The sequence below is a fragment of the Nothobranchius furzeri genome, chromosome 13 (genome assembly GCF_043380555.1).
Source record: "Nothobranchius furzeri strain GRZ-AD chromosome 13, NfurGRZ-RIMD1, whole genome shotgun sequence".
NCBI lineage: Eukaryota > Metazoa > Chordata > Actinopteri > Cyprinodontiformes > Nothobranchiidae > Nothobranchius > Nothobranchius furzeri.
Genome location: NC_091753.1, coordinates 15,787,047 through 15,804,708, shown reverse-complemented (window position 1 = coordinate 15,804,708; position 17,662 = coordinate 15,787,047). Strand labels below are relative to the sequence as shown.

Sequence of the window (17,662 nt, the reverse complement as noted above, 5' to 3'; positions counted from 1 at the left end):
GTCACAATAATCGTGATTATTGTTTTTGCCATAATTGAGCAGCCCTACTTTAGCATATCCGGTCACATTATGATGACGTCATATTCAGTGGTCGTTCTGCATCATTTCAGGCCCCGTGGTCAACTGTCTGAACTGCTGAACAGAAGTGCCTGGCTTATTTTCTAAGTAAAATAAATATGTGCAATACGTTGTCAACATCAGTGAGTCTCTAAGTTTATTCTTTTTGTATGTTATATATGTTAAAATACGTGTAAATAGGTCGCTGATTAACACTTGCAATTAAGTGTTGTGATGGTTTTAAAAAAATTCTGAAGGTAGTAAAAAAAAGTATTAAAAAGTAGTAAATTTTACTTAAGGATTGCTGTATATACCCTGCATACAGGTAAGAAACCATTAGTTCTAAAACCAGAGATGTTTGTCTCATCACTCCAGAGTCTATAGAGTCCCAGTAGTCTTCATCTCTTTCAGCATGGGCCCTAGGAAATCCTAGGTGTGCTTTTAGTGCGTGGGCTTTAGGAGAGGCTTCCGTCATGGACAAAGCAGTGTGTACCGTATGGTGTCAAAGGAAACGGTCGCTCCAGTTTGGCTTTCTACTGCTGTAGCTAACCGCAGTGAACGTTCATGGTGATTTTCTCCAACTTTCTCATCAGAAGACGCTCCTGTTGAGATGTTAACTTCCACGGACGTCCTGACATCCCTAAGATGGTTGCACTTCCATCTTTCTTAAATGTTTGGATCACTTTAGCTACAGCATTCTGACTGATATGTGAAGCTTTGCTGATCTTCTTGTAGCCCTCACCTTTTTGCGTAAAGAGGACCCGTTGCTGCCAGCATGAAATGGGAAGGGCTTTTCTTTTATAGTCACCTGTCTAGTGGACACCTCTTAAATGAATCATTGACTCACCTGCGGTTGAATACCTGTTCATGAGAATGTTGTAGTCTTCAGTGTGGCTTTGCTCCTAAGACTAGAGTTGGGGTGTACTCTTAATGCTGAGCACTGTGCACCAATAATGTCTAGCTCATAACTTCTGACACGGATTTAAACCGACATGACATCCCTGTGAAACGTGACACAGTGAGCGTTCTCACCACATACCTATCTTTGACGTATCTTTCTGTGCTCATGTTGTTTACGTTTGAGCAGAAACGTGGATAAACTGCTCACACACACACACACACACACACACACTGAATGTGTTTTACATGTGTGTGTGTTCCTTGGACAACTTTCATCTCTGAAACTATCCATGTGTTTAGGAAGTGTTTGAACGTGTTAAAGTTACGCGGTTGATCAAATGCAAGCACTGTGCACATGCTAAGCTAGGCTAACTTCTAAGCTGTGTGTGTATAAGGTGTGGGATCTTGCATTGCATTTTGGGATGTGGCAGCCATGTTAATGGCCTCAGGAGTGTAAACAAACTGTAGAAACAAACAGGACATGAAGAAGCAGATTTGGGAGAAATAACATGATGAAAATGTGTTAAAATCCTGGAAAGGATGCATTAGCTACTCCACCACACAGCAGAACTCCTCCAGGCTTGTGTTATCTATGGAGATAAAACACTGATGTTGCAGAGTACACCGAGTCAGTGGTAGAGTCGCATTGTTGTTGTCCAATCAGAGGCTAAATATCAAATATCAGGAAGTAAGACTGCTAATCCTGTTGTCTGAAGCTCAGCTCTGATCTGAGTCTCTTCTAGATCCTAAAACAGGGGCACCAGAGCTTTTGTGCCCAGAGTACGACTTACAAGGCACTCATTCCTACAAGAGACCAGTGCGGATGTATTTAAATGAGCGAACCACACCTTTAATGTTTCTGACATTCCTAGTAATTAATAATATTTAAGCTTTGGTGGAAACTCAGCTTATTTTGGTCAGAAAATGTAGTTTTTCCCCACCACAGATGTTCTAGTAACTCCAGCTGTGTCCCTTGTGTCTCCCTGTAGGACCGGAGGCTCGTCCCCATCAGCCACCCCGAGTTGTTGATTAAAGAAGCATCACGCCAAACCACCGTTTCTGTCCAAGTGGGGGCGCTCTGTGTCCATCTGTCTGTCTCCGTCTGTCCCCACGGGTGTGTTTGGGTGGGGAGGGAAGCTACAGGCGGGGGCCTTGGAGTTCAAAGGTCAAAGTGCCAGCATTTTTCTACGGACATCAGCGTTTAGTTGCAGGTTGTTGACACTCTCATTCATCCACCCTAACCCCCTACATTACGTACCTCACTGGCCAGTGCATTGATACAGTTATGCTTTCAACAGCACAACCAACACACACCGCTGCCGCAAACCCAAAGTATTTACATGAGTGTGTGTTGTTTATGATTGTGAAGGAGGGGTGAGGTAAGGAGAGTCCTCCATGTAACGGGTCAAGATCCAAACGGGCTCAGTCCAAAGATGGAGGGCAGTGACACCACAAACCAGCTCTGCTTCTCTCCCTTTTATTTCTTTTTATTTAATTTAAAGTCATTTTACAGGTAAAGTAGACATTATGTTTGTCTGTAAAAGACCTTTTAGTATAATAAATATTATTATTAAAGGAAGATGGGACGACGGCGATGTTCTTCACTTAAGTAAACCTGCACTTTCAGTTCCAGCTGTCCATTCCCAACACTCCCTTTTCCATCCTGTTTTCCTGCGTTTCTTTCCTACTCCCACTAGAGGGAATGCACTGTCTGTCCTTACCCATGACCAGCTCAGAGTCCTTTAAGGACTTCCTCCTTACCCCCTCAAGTCAAACCAGAAAGAGCTCTTCATGCAAGAGTTGTGAAGCTGCAGTCTTTCAGTTAATAATATATTGTAAAGGAAATATTTTTGCACAAAATTCCAACATAAATTACAGGAATTTACAACAAATCAATGTTTCTGGATCAGGTTCTAGTAGCTCATCAGCTTTGTTACTTTTGACTCCTTTTATTGGCTCGGTCTGCTCCTCTGTATAGCGCTTTATCCTACAATACATGCAACTCAAAGTGCTTAACAAATTAAAAAGGCCCCGCATACCCACATTCCCTCCCATCCCCAGAATTTTAAAAACAGTCTGACAATAAAAACCCCTTCACAACAATCCTCCTCCGGCGCACACGCGCACACACACACACACACACACACACACACACACACATACATACATACATAGTGGCGGTTCTACGTGGAGTTACTCCCCGGGCGAGGCCCCCTTTGAGCCCACCACCACCACCACCTGCACACACACACGCATGTTTTCCACAAACAGGCATGTTTTATTAGAACGACTATTGAACATTCATTTTTCTAAGTTGCACATATTTACATTAATTACTATGAAGTTGTCAGAATGTAAAGCAATATACATTATATACTGTAACAAAATATATAGAATCAAATATACAAAAACAACTAAACTAACTAAATATTAAGAATATATGAACATAATATATAATAAATATTCTAAATAGCAAAAATATTTCACACATAAACTAAAGATAATCACTACAGCATTGCACCTAGAACAGAAAAAAAAACTAAAATTAAAACCTAACCTTGATGCAACGTCATCAATAATGTCATCATGTGAAATCTGCTCCCCTACTGAGTGATTGGTACTAATCAGAGCCAGGTTATGGGCCATTCCCATCTGTACCGGGTCGGCCCGGGCCGGGTAGCGTAGGTTGTTTACATATCTGGGTGGCCTGGTATTTTTCCGGGCCAACCAAGTCTCATTCTCAGCCCTCTTCTCGAGGGGGTCTGCTTCAGGCCGACCAGGGCCAACACACCCACTGCTGACAGCCAATTCACACCTTCCATTAGAACAAGCCTCTGATTGGTGGGTAGAATCAGCCCACATGGGCTTAAGACAAGAATGTGTGGAATCAACCGGGCCAGGCTGGGGCCGACTGGGGCTACCCGGCCCGGGCCGACCCGGTACAGATGGGAATGGCCCATTTGTGAGCCGCCCCTGAAACATAGGTGACCTCAGGTATGACTTCATCAAGTTTTGAAAAGCTCCTCTCAGCTTGAGCCGCAGTGACTGGCAGAGCAGTCCAAAAGTTGGGGTAGATCTCCAATAGATCTTTATCATGATCCATAATATTTTAGAATTGCCTCTGAAATTGTAATTTAAACTGACATAAAAACTGTAGACTATCAAAAATGCCAATTTTTACAGAACAAATCATGTAAAAAATAATCAGTGCAGCCATTTGCAATAAATAAACAGGATAGTTAGTGGTGACTGGGCAGTTTTCTTCTGCTTGTAGAGTTGTTTTATTTATTATTATGTGAACATGATCAACATGTGTTTGTTGTTGTTCAGGCAGGCCACAGGCTGCAGCGAGCATTTAACAAATCCTAGTTTGAATCAGTAAAAAACGATTCAAGGAACTTTTTTGAACCATTTGAATATTCGTTTCAATATTTCAGCCCTATTAGCTCTGTTAGCAATTAGTTGACCGAATTTAACCGTTAAAATCCCAGTTAACTGGTTCAAAAAACTGAAAACATGCATCATGAGAGCGTACCTACCTTTATCTTTCTCCTCTTTTTTCTTTTTTTCCTGAATGGGGCACCCGGTGGTTTTAGCCTTTTTATGTTCATCTCTTCTGTTTGGCTCTTGACTCAATAAGTTTCCTTTAGTCAGGACTAAACAATTTGACCTTGATTGGGGGGTACCACAAAATCGTTTTGTTTTTCCTTTTTTTATTTGGCCATTTCACACAATTCAGAAAAACCTGAAAGAATGATAGGCCTGTGTTTATGATATTATGAATGAAATGTTCGTTAAATGGAAGAACATCAAGATTTGATTGACTTTAGCCTTGTTAATACAGTTGATTCAGCCCCTACCCGCTCATTTCATTTGGGAAAGACCCAGAGGTGAATTCCCCCGCCGCACCCCTCCCCTTCCTCCTCTTCATACACACACGGATCACCTGAACCCTCTCAGTCAGCAGGAGCGCCTGCAGCTGCAGGGGGCGCCAACTTGCTGTTTCCAATCCAGCACAGATTTCTTTCATTTTTATTTTTTACTCAGCGCTTGTGCGCCCCTTTTGTGTCATGAAAAAATGCCACCCCGGGCAACTGCCCTGTCTGCCCGTGCCTAAAACCTTTACTGTACATGCATGCCCCCTTCCCCATGGTAAAAAACACGATTGACTGAGATCAGATGAGCCAGACCAGCTAAGATAAGGATAAGGATACACCATCAGGGTCCCATCCGCCCCGGCAGCAGCAGATCCACAGCAGCAGTGTCTGTGGGCGTGTTTGTCTGTCCCTCTGTGGGTGGAGTCTGAGTATGACATGTGCATTCCCTCTACCACCTCCCACTCAGTGACAGTGCATTGCATTGTGGGTAGTTTTACCAGACATTTCCTCCTCTCCTTGTACAGTGATGCCATGTATAGAATGCTTACGACTTGTGTATCTAATCTAGTTTATTTTCCTGTCAGCTCTTGCTTTAGGGAGGATTTTTAATGGTAATGTTTGTTATTTGTTTCTTGGATGTCTTTCTTTGCTTTATGAACCTTGAGATTTTAGCCAAAAGAGGACAGAGAAGAGAGGCGGCGCTCTTTCTGTCGTTAAGACGATTGTTCTTATTATTTTAATATTATATTGAGACACTTGAATAAGAGAAAGTATCATTTCGGTGGATGCTGTGTCATTCTTGTTGATGTTGGCGGGGTCGTCGTCGTGGCGAAACAGGGTCAGGCTTGGGGCTTGGTCTGGGCTGTTCGGGTGCTACAGAGACCTAACACTCAAAGACAACAAAAACAAGGGAATAACTTGTAAGATAGCTGACATATCATTCTTAACATCACAAGCACGGAGACAAACAAACCCACTTCTGCTGTGATCCTCTCCATTGTCCTTGGCTACATCAGCTTCAGAGAACATGGCGCCTCACGGACATGACCCTTCCTTGCAAGCTAACTGTTACTATGACAACCATGGTTGGAAACTACAGCTATCCCTCTGCATTTGTTTTCAGTTAACCACCTGGTTGTCATGGTTTTTGTTTGACCTTGAGCAGAGGACCCGGTTCCACATGGAAAGGTCTCAGAACGGTGCCGTGAGTCCTTGAGATCTGAGGTGTTGAGATCAGGGCAGGGTGTGCTCTACCTGAACACTTGGGACCACCACTGAGGACTTTCTGTTGTTACGTTTACTTCCAACTACAATCCCCCTTGAGCTCTGAAGCAACCCCGGCCACTGCTCTGCTCCTGTGATTGTACAGGTCAGACTCCACATGCTGAAAACGACGTTTGCCTGGCCTGTGCAGCTTTGCTGTTTTTATTTGTCCAGATACTCAGTGGGGTTGCGATGTGCTCTGGGACAGACCAATGACCAAGGCCTGTTCTGTTGTGGATTCTAACTCTGTCTGTCTGTGGCTCTCGCTCCTCTCTCTTTCAGATCCCACTCCTGGGTTTTCTCATCGTTTACACTCAACCAGGCGGGATGTGGGAGGGACAAGAGGGAGTGATCTGTGAAGGAAACCAATAGCATGAATTTAAGTTTATAACATCCTTTTTATCCTAAAGTTGGATGTGTACAAAGCAGCTATGAGCAGAAACGTTAACTGTCTGATTTAATGTGTGTGTGAGAGGGCTGATGCACACAGGAAGGGACCACTTAAGGGAATTTTAAGAACTGCACGATGTTCTAAAGCAGCTGCTTCACATTCTGTCTGATCAGACATGTTGTTTCTCTGCTTTATTTTGGTCTTTTCTGCCCTCACCCACCCCGGCAAGTCAGCTCTGCTTTAACCTTAATGCGTTTCTTAAGTTTATTTTTATCAGTTCATTTTTAATTCATTTTTTTCTGTTGTTTTCATGTTATTTTTTGTTGGGTACAAAATACTAAAAAGTGCAGCAACAATGATTACAAAAGAATATCAACCAAACAGATGAATAAATAAATATATATAAATAAATAATTTAAAATGTTAACTTGTGTCTGTTTTTAATCTTTGTAACGCAGATGTTTCTCAAAAAGGACAGCATCAGTATGGCAAATAAGTAAAAGTGTAAAATTATAACAGCAATAATTGAATGGTACTTGCAGTACCTGGGCCTTCCATCAGAGGGCAGAGTGCACTAATCCTGGTAAAGAGGTAGCAGTTTTAAAAATGTATCAGATATAACATTATTAAAAGAGCCTCTAATATAGGCAGAAAACATTTTCAACCACAGCTTCACCGTCCTAAAACATTACGCTATATTAAAAAGACACTGGTGGAGCACTAGGACCAAGAGGAAAACAACTGCTTGTGTTGAAGCCGGTTTCCTGTTAGAACTGTCCATAAGCTCATCTATTGGCTCAGCTGATGCTTACTAATGCGTGAGTGGCTGTTCCTGCCACCTGTGTACTTGAATGACTATTTGGGTGAATGGTGTGAAATTATGGAATTGCCTGGACAGAGAAGTGAAAGAGTCGAGAGCTCTAAAAGTCTTTAGAGAATATATCAGATCAAGTGTGTTGGGTGGATATGAATGTGAATAAAGTCTGTGGCTAGAATTAAAATATGGACAAGGAACATGACGGAATGCATAAAGACAGTTTTGTTATTTTTGTTTAAAAAAGGGGGCAGAAAGGATAAGATTTCCATTTGCTCCCTTTCATTCAAGTTGTATTGTGTTTATATGCATATTGTTTGTTTATTTGTTGTGGTTTTTTTTTATTGATTGAAATAAATATGAGGGGAGGGTGACCTTCCTGCACCAGGCTCATGCCTAACCTCAGGCCCGTGGGAGTGTGGGGGTGTCTGGGTCATTTAACTGGTCTTCCGCCATTGCAGCAAAATCAATACCCACAGAACCTGGGGAGTCCAACGCACACCATGTTGAACTTTTCAGCCACATGCCGGATGTCTGTGGTGAACTCTGAAACTGCAGCGAGGTGTCTCTGCTGGCGACTGGACCAGGGTTCAGAGGACTAGGACATAGCAGTGAAATGGGGGCCTTCCAGGAAATGGCATGTGGCCAGGTAGAGGCTTAACTCCCTGTCAAATGTGCTGTACTCTCGCTTGTTATCCCATAACGAGCGACTGAAAAGGGTGAGAGGTTGCCACATTCCAGCACAGCACCCACAGCTACATCTGATGAATCCATAGTCAAAGCTAATGGGGCAGAAGGGAAAAGGTGGGCTAACATCGCAGCATCTGCTAATGCAGCTTAAACATTGCAGAAGACCGGCATGAGGTCTGGGGTCCAATCTACCACATCTCTTGCTTTGCTTAGTCTGAGAGCACCGTAAAGCAGCTGCAACAGCTGTGCTGCTCTGGGGAGAAAGCGGTTGTAAAGGTTACCCATCCCCAGAAATTCTTGCAAAGATTTCACTGTTTCCAGCTGTGGGAATTCTGCAACAGCTTGCACTTTAGCAGGCACCACTGGTGGAAAGGCTGTGACCCAGAAAGTCAATCTGTGCCAGCCCGAATTGGCACTTAGCTGGGTTGGTAATCAGACCATGTTCAGCCAAATATTGGAAAACTTGGTGCAGGCGACTGACATGCTGTTTGGCAGAGTGGCTGGCAACCAAGATGTCATCCAAATAGATAAAAACAAAGTACAATTCTCGCAAAATGCTAATGTTTGTGTGGCACCTTTAAGGTCAAAGGACATGCGTAAAAACTCAAAAAGGCCAAAGGAGGTGATGACAGCGGTTTTAGGAATGTCCTCTGGGAATACCGGGACCTGATAACCACGCACCAAGTGTACTTTTGATAAGAGGGTTAGGGTTAGGGTTCCAGCGAGGTGTACTGAAAGGTCCTGAATGTGGGGGATTGGGTACCAGTCACTCTCAGTGGCACCATTAAGGTGGCAGAAATCCCCAGAAAGTTACCACTGTCCATGGGCTTTCTCCATGTTGGCAAACTCAGTACGTGCGATGGCCAGCTTAGCTGTGTCAAGGTGGCGTGGGCGTGCAAAGATGGGTGGGCCAGTAGTGGGGATGAAATGTTCAATGCCGTGTTCAGCAACAGAGCTAGAAAAGGTGGGGACTGAGGAACTCAGATAACACACGCTGGAAGGCATCTCCTGTGGAGTGGAAATTAGCATGCATTTGGGGTCCGGTCCTTTTTGTCATACATGGCATGGATGCAAAAGACACAGCAAGACCTTAGCCTGTTGGCTAAGTCAACTAGAAGTCAATGTGCACAAAGAAAATCAGCACCCACAATAGGAACTGAACTTGTGGCCACAATTTAAATTCCAATCAAAGTCACGTTCATGAAAGCATACTGTCACCAACCTTTCACCAAATGTTTTGATGGCGGATCCATTAGCTGCAGTCAACATTGGTCCAAAGCCTTCAGCTAGTCTGTCAGCGGTGACTGAGGAAATAAGGCTTATCTGGGAGATGGAATTCACCAAGAATTGTCTTCCTGACTGAATCCTCAATTAATAGCAGCTTTTCTCTGTCGCCAATGGTCTGCTACTGGGCACTGGCAGGTCCGTTTCCCTGCTCTCTGAACTCGCTGGTAGAAAGCTCTTGGGCGGTGCCATCTCCGATTCCGGCGAGAGAGAGCAGCTTCTCTGCTCGTTCCACGTCAGAGAGGGTGTAGCAGTAAACCAGCAGTTTTTTGAGGGCATTTTGAGCCCTTTCAAGGACTCAGCCAGTTTCGGAACCACTGGAGGAGATAATGCAAAGAAGGATTCTCCAGAGAGTCAAGAAAATTATGGACAACCCTGAGCATTCTCTTCACAAGATTGTCTGACAACGGAAGAGTGTCTTCAGTCAGAGGCTTCTTCAGTTTCGCTGCAACATTGACCCCTACTGGAGATCCTTCCTGCCAACAGCCATTGTAATATACAACAACTCTTTGATGACTTGATTATTATTATTATTCTGAGCTACTACAGCAATCAATTTCCCTCTGGGATTAATAAAGTATTTTTGAATTGAACTGAATTAAACTTCTCCCGGGCTGGAGGGTTCCGGAGAAGGCACATCACCCATCGGGTGGAAAGTGGATCTAGTGCAGCGACCACATGGTGGTATTTCATGTCTTCAGAAGAAATGCAGCGCAGTGCGAACTGGGCTTCGATGTGAAAAAAACATTATGCAGCGCAGTGCGAACTGGGCTTCGATGTGAAAAAAACATTCTAAAGGGTTGTGGAGCCAAACATCTGGATGCTCAATAGCCTCGGCAGATGAGAACAGTGGGGCCAGCTATGGTACAGCAGCTGTTAGCTGTGCTGAAGCTTGTTTGGGCCGCTTTGTCGGTCGACATGTTCGTTTACGGGGTCACCAATGTGGAGGAGTACAGGACGACACAAAGGTAGGTTTCATTCACATCTTTAGTATCTCAACACTGAGTCCTTCTCTGTTGGTCATTAAAAACTGTTTGAACTCATTTACATTCAGGCCTGCTTGTTTCAGGAGACAGCCAGGCATCAACCATCTTTACACTTAAAGCCCCCTTCAGACAGGCCATGAAAAACGGAAATGTTCCGGACTCTGTCCGTAAGACCTTTGTGTCTGAATACAAACATCCGGATAACGTTTTCCGTAATTTCACCGGACGACGCCCCTAGTAACAGGTCTGGACTTGTTACGGACAAGGTGGCTGCTTCAGACTGGTGAGGTCGAGTTCCGGACAGGGAGGAGGGGGAGGAGGAGGGGACCGGGGGACGCTGTGTGCCCCTAGATAGCCCGCTGCTGTAGCATGCGGCAAACCATGGCAGCTCGCCTCCTATGGTACGTCTAGACGCGCAACGGAGCGCTTCACACCGCTTCAGTGATTCCTTTAACCATTGAGCTTCATCTTCTAGGTCTCTTATGCATCTTCGTGTGCGCAGAATTATGCTTAGCATAAGTCTGATCCCCCCCCCTCCCTCCCTCAGACATCTGGAACTTTTCCCTGCTGTGTGAAGGCAGCCGAAAGGACAAGTTCCGGTACAAAAGTGGTGTGCCTGAAAACACAGTTCCGGTTAAAAACCGGATTGAATTGTCCACACATATTCCAGAATGTCTATTTGAAAAGGGCTTAACTTTAACAAGAAGCATCCTACCTGGCGCAGGAAGCCCCCAGGCGTCGACAATATTTACAAACAGTCAAGAGACCTGGGTGTGAGTGTAGCCTCTTTGTGGCCCCCCACACTATATATTAGATTATTCTCATATCATTAGTTGTTGTAGTATTTACAATAATGTCTTTGAGACATCATAAAAAAGTAGCACAATGATGCCAAACTGCATCACCTAGTGGTTGAAAGCTAAGACATAAAAACACCTCAGTGGTCTGACTGTCATAAGTTCAGCTCATCTCAGAAGCAGCACAGCATCAGACAACCTCATTGGTGACTTTCCATCCAGACTAAGAAGATGTGTGCATCTGCAGAAGGCTTCTGCCATTGTCTAGGTTGTTCATTTAATCTGTGCCCATTAAGGTGTAAACCTAAATGACACTAATGATAGTCATTTAGCAATGGGGAGATTATTGACATATTTATTAAGAAGATTAACCCCTTGAGATGAAACATCTCAATTTCAAGGTGGTCCTCCATTATTTCAGATAAAAAAATGAACAACTAAAGTAGATCGGAGATCACAGACACAAGCAGCATTACAACCGCAATATATATAGACAATGACTACAACACACACCCACACTCAATGGCTCACAATGCATAAACCCACCCCCCAGGCATAAACCCCACTACAGGCATGAAGTATAGACAACCACAGGTCTGAACTAATGAACAAACATGACTGAAAAACAAAAATAAAATATTTGCATGACCAGTGTGAGCAAGAATCAAGCAAACTTAATTAGTAACATAGACAAAGGTTCTGAAAATGATCACTCAAGGCTCTGCCATTGACATATAAATATTGGACAGTGGGTTTCCATAGACTCCAATAACACGTTTTTGAATAGAAATGGGAGATGGCCACCACCGCCATTTTGACCGTGTCACAGCTGGTTCCGTCAAGCCCAGACAATTCCACAAAAGGGAAGAGAGGAGGAGCTGAGGGTGTGGCTGTAAGGCTGGGATCAACTGACGACATCCGGTCAAACTAGCTACAAGCTAACCCAAAGCTAACGCGGAAGTGGGAGCTAAGCTAACGGAGGTAGCAGCCTAGCTACAACCGGAGTTAACTGCATAACACCAGAGCTTCTGAGTCAGAGATACGCCGGGCTGACCGCTGGGTAAAACCGGGTGGAACACAGAGGTCTCCGAGAGCTCCATAAGCCGGCAGCCGCACAGCAGACAAGCGCCGCTGCGATCTGAGAGGGATTTACCCTATTACATTTAAATTTCATGGTTAAACAGTACATGTTAAAATCTAAGCACAGCTCGGCAGTGACCTAAAATACATAAATATAATTTTACTTACCGAAAAAAATGAAGTGGAGACTCCTTTGATGCTCTATTAGTGCAATTAATGCCACAGCAAGTCATTCTGTCCAACAATTGCACAAATAATATCCAAAAAAGAATACACAAATGGCACAACTAATGGTCTAAGTTGAGAGACTGAAAATGGCGGAACAGTTTTCAGGCGAGGCCGAGGCTCTACTGAGGTCTTTCCCCGGATCTAGCTCTGCATTCACGTGGGTCTGATACTCATTAATTATACAGAATTTTAGACTTTTAATACACTTAAACAGAAGAGAGAAAAAAGATTCACCCCCCTCAGAGTTGTCATGAGTGTAAACTAGATCGTTTAAACCTAAAATATGTTTTGGTACCAGGCTGGAAACATGTTTATTTCTGCTGTGAAATTGGTATTTTTAACATGGGAGTCAATGAGGATTTGCTCGCTTCTGACACCAGCCCCCAGCGGATGAGGGTGGAACAGCAATTTATTTCACTTCCGCGTTTGCTTCAATTTTTCACCCGCATTGTGGGGGCTTGGTCTCTGTGAAACATTCTAAATGAAGATAGGGAGAGAAGAGAGAAGGGAAGACTATTCCAATCATCATAAAGGGCCTTAAAACGAAAAAAAAATATTTCCCTACCTCTCTTTTAACTCTAGGATCAACAAAAAAGATCTGATCATTATGTCTTAGACTGTGAAGTGAGTTCTAATGTACCAAATGTAACAAGATAATAAGGGTGGTTAAAATAAAAGTTTTTTAAAAATGAACAGAATCCAGTGAAACAGTCTCCTGGCTGAAGGTGTAAGCCAGGGTAAGTGTCCATACATCGCACAGCGATGTGTCCTAAAGGGACAATGAAGCACAAAACGGCATAGACTGTTATGTGCAACATCTAATGATTACAGACAAGAAGCAGTGGTATTTTGATAAATAATGTCAGCATAGTCCAGAGTAGGCAGAAGCAGCTGTGTGACCATTCTTTTCCTGATCAGAAAGTTAAAACAGTTAGAACGATAAAGTATTTTCAGCCGAGAATTGAGTTTATGTGTAGTTGCATGAACACGGGTTTTAAAAGTTAGATCATAATCCAGCCAGACACCTAGGTATTTAAAGGTCTCGGTCGATTCAAGAGGTGAAGAGTCGTGAAAATGAAGATTAAGGCATTTTTCACCTGAATCTATAGTCTTCCTATAAAACTGTAAGGAATAAGATTTTGTTTTATTAAGAAGTGTATTGGCTTGTAGCCACTGCTGAACAGCGTCAAAATCATGTAGAGGTATATTTATCCCATAAATGGTTGGTTTCCCACAGTAGATAACTGTATCGTCAGCATACAGATATATATTACATTCTGTGCAGCATAAAGGCATGTCATTAACAAAGATAGAGAATAATAAAGGTCCCAATGAAGAACCTTGAGGGATACCCTTAGCTATTCCAGTAAAAGCTGAAAGACTCCCCCTGTACGACACACACTGATGATGGTGATGAAGATAAGAGTCTAACCAGGGTAGAGATGATCTTGAAAGGCCAATAGCTTGCAATTTATCCAGTAAAATATAGTGATCAGCTAGATCGAACACTTTGGAAAGATCTTAAAAATGGCACCAGTACGTAGATTATCATCGAAGCTAGAAAATACATCGTTAGTGAATTTCATAAGAGCAGTGGTTATAGAAAAAGGTTTACAGAGGCCAGATTGGCATTGAGTTAGCATTATCTGAGAGATAGTCATATAATTGTGTAAAGATTAATTTCTCAAAAACTTTCACTACACTGTTGATTATTGATACTGACCTGTAATTATTCAACATTTGTACATCACTTGCTTTATGCAGCGTACCTATAGGTAGGTGCAGGTTTGATAATACCTGCTCAGCCACTTTGGACTCTGTTGCTCCTCAAGCTAAAACAGAAAAAAATCACATTGGACCCCTGGTGTAGCCCAGAGCTGTAGAAAGAGAGTTGTGACACTCCAATAGACTCCTATGGAAAGAATGGAATGCGGAAGTCATGTGGTTCATGTAGCTTCTAATAGTTCCAAACAGCCCCCGCTGCTGCATTGACTGCAGTTCATTTTCGCTGTTTCGGAAGGATTTTCTCCGGTAAGTTGATGAAATGTCATCATTTTGTTGCATTGTGAAGCGTTAGCTAACCGCTTCGTACCAAAATAAGCCAACGATGATATTTTATGTTGCCAGTTTTAGCTAGATAACCTTTAATGAGCTAAGTGTGTGCAGCTAGATGGAAAGACAGTGTGTGCTTACTGTGGATGAGATGGCAATCACTCCAGGCGTGCATCACTCCATCACAGACCCAACTGGGTTTTGCCACCACCGTTGTTTCTGGTCAGCTCTCCGCTCAGCAACTATGAAAACATGAAGATGGACACACAACACAGTTTAACCTTTGATGGTTACATAAAATTTTTGTTTTAGTTACTCTTTCATGTTTATTTATTGATAGTTATGTTATTGTTAATTCTTATTTCTTGTCGTTCCTTAATAACAAAATAGCAAATGCTAATATTATAAAGCAAGTGGAAATGAGCATTTTTATGGAAAATGTCTAATTCTCGTCTCGTCTCGTCTTCCTCCGCTTATCCGGGTCCGGGTCGCGGGGGCAGCATCCCAACTAGGGAGCTCCAGGCCGTCCTCTCCCCGGCCTTGTCCACCAGCTCCTCCGGCAGGACCCCAAGGCGTTCCCGGACCAGATTGGAGATGTAACTTCTCCAACGTGTCCTGGGTCGACCCGGGGGCCTTCTGCCGGCAGGACATGCCCGAAACACCTCCCCAGGGAGGCGTCCAGGAGGCATCCTGACCAGATGCCCAAACCACCTCAACTGGCTCCTTTCGATCCGGAGGAGCAGCGGTTCTAATCCGAGTCCCTCCCGAATGTCCGAGCTCCTCACCCTATCTCTAAGGCTGAGCCCGGCCACCCTACGGAGGAAACTCATTTCGGCCGCTTGTATCCGCGATCTCGTTCTTTCGGTCATTACCCAAAGCTCATGACCATAGGTGAGGATTGGGACGTAGATCGACCGGTAAATCGAGAGCCTGGCTTTCTGGCTCAGCTCCCTCTTCCCCACGACAGATCGGCTCAGCGTCCGCATCACTGCAGACGCCGAACCAATCCGCCTGTCGATCTCCCGATCCCTCCTACCCTCACTCGTGAACAAGACCCCGAGATACTTAAACTCCTCCACTTGAGGTAGGACCTCTCCCCCGACCCGGAGGTGGCAAGCCACCCTTTTCCGGTCGAGAACCATGGTCTCAGATTTGGAGGTGCTGATCCTCATCCCAGCCGCTTCACATTCGGCCGCGAACCTACCCAGCAAGAGCTGAAGGTCAGAGCTGGATGAAGCTAGGAGGACCACATCATCCGCAAAAAGCAGAGACGAGATTCTCCTGCCACCAAACTCGACACACTCCACACCACGGCTGCGTCTAGAAATTCTGTCCATAAAAGTGATGAACAGAAACGGTGACAAAGGGCAGCCCTGGCGGAGTCCAACCCTCACTGGGAACAGGTCCGACTTACTACCGGCTATGCGGACCAAACTCACGCTCCTCTGGTAAAGGGACTGAATGGCCCTTAACAGAAAGCCACCCACCCCATACTCCTGGAGCGTCCCCCACAGGGTGCCCCTGGGGACACGGTCATAAGCCTTCTCCAAATCCACAAAGCACATGTGGATTGGTTGGGCAAACTCCCATGCCCCCTCCATCACCCTTGCAAGGGTATAGAGCTGGTCCACAGTTCCACGGCCAGGACGAAAACCACATTGCTCCTCCTCTATCTGAGATTCAACTATCGATCGGACCCTCTTCTCCAGTACCTTGGAGTAGACCTTTCCAGGGAGGCTGAGGAGTGTGATCCCCCTATAGTTGGAACACACCCTCAGGTCACCCTTCTTAAAGATGGGGACCACCACCCCGGTCTGCCACTCCCTAGGAACTGCCCCCGATGACCACGCAATGTTGTAGAGACGTGTCAACCATGACAGTCCTACAACATCCATAGCCTTGAGATACCCAGGACGAACCTCATCCGCCCCCGGGGCTCCGCCGCTGTGTAGTTGTTTGACTACCTCAGCAACTTCTGCCCCCGAGATCGGACAGTCCATCCCCAGGCCTCCCAGCTCTGGTTCCTCCTCGGAATGCGCATTGGTGGGATTGAGGAGCTCCTCAAAGTATTCCTTCCACCGTCCGACTATAGCCTCAGTTGACGTCAGCAGCTCCACATCCCCACTGTAAACAGTGTGAGCGAGTTGCTGCCTTCCTCTCCTGAGGCGCCGGACAGTTTGCCAGAACCTCTTTGGAGCCGATCGATAGTCTTTCTCCATGGCCTCACCAAACTCCTCCCACGCCCGAGATTTTGCCTCGGCAACTGCCACTGCTGCACCCCGCTTGGCTATCCGGTACCTGTCTGCTGCCTCCGGAGACCCACAGACCAGCCACGCCCTGTAGGCCTCCTTCTTCAGCCTGACGGCTCCCCGAACCTCTGGTGTCCACCAGCGGGTACGGGGGTTGCCACCACGACTGGCACCGGCCACCTTACGGCCACAGCTAGCAACAGCCGCCTCGACAATCGCAGAGTGGAACAAGGCCCACTCGGACTCAATGTCCCCCACTGCTCTCGGGACGTGGTCAAAGCTCTGCCGGAGGTGGGAGTTGAAGACCGTCTTGACAGGTTCTTCTGCCAGGCGTTCCCAGCAGACCCTCACTATGCGTTTGGGTCTGCCAGGTCTACGCGGCATGTTCCCTTGCCATCTGATCCAACTCACCACCAGGTGGTGATCAGTTGACAGCTCCGCCCCTCTCTTCACTCGGGTGTCCAAAACATACGGTCGCAGGTCAGATGATACGACTACAAAATCTATCATCGACCTGTGACCTAGGCTGCCCTGGTACCAAGTGTACCGGTGGGCATCCTTATGTTCGAACATGGTGTTCGTTATGGCCAAACTGCGGCTTGCACAGAAGTCCAATAACAAAACACCGCTCGAGTTCTGATCAGGTGGGCCGTTCCTCCCAATCACACCCCTCCAGGTCAAGCTGTCATTGCCCACGTGAGCATTGAAGTCCCCCAGCAGGACAATGGAGTCCCCTGATGGAGCACTATCTAGCACTCGTCCCAGGGACTCCAAAAAGGGTGGGTACTCTGAACTGATATTTGGCCCATAAGCACAAACAACAGTCAGGACCCGTTCCCCGACCCGAAGGCGCAAGGAAGCTACCCTCTTGTCCCCCGGGGTAAACCCCAACACACAGGCAGAGAGTCTCGGGGCTAACAAAAAGCCAACCCCAGCCCTCCGCCTCTCACCCGGAGCAACTCCAGCAAAGTAGAGTGTCCAACCCCTCTCCAG

At 45.4% G+C, this 17,662-nt stretch overlaps 1 protein-coding gene across 3 annotated transcripts in view; it reads left to right on the top strand.

Annotated features, from left to right (window-relative positions):
• Positions 1-2,175, top strand: part of sik3 (SIK family kinase 3) — a 124,498-nt gene extending 122,323 nt beyond the window's left edge. For all 3 annotated transcript variants that reach the window (XM_054735898.2, XM_054735899.2, XM_054735900.2), the window contains one exon: positions 1,947-2,175. The gene's annotated coding sequence lies outside the window, so the exon portion shown is untranslated. The remainder of the gene's footprint in view (positions 1-1,946) is intronic.
• Positions 2,176-17,662: the final 15,487 nt, after the last annotated feature.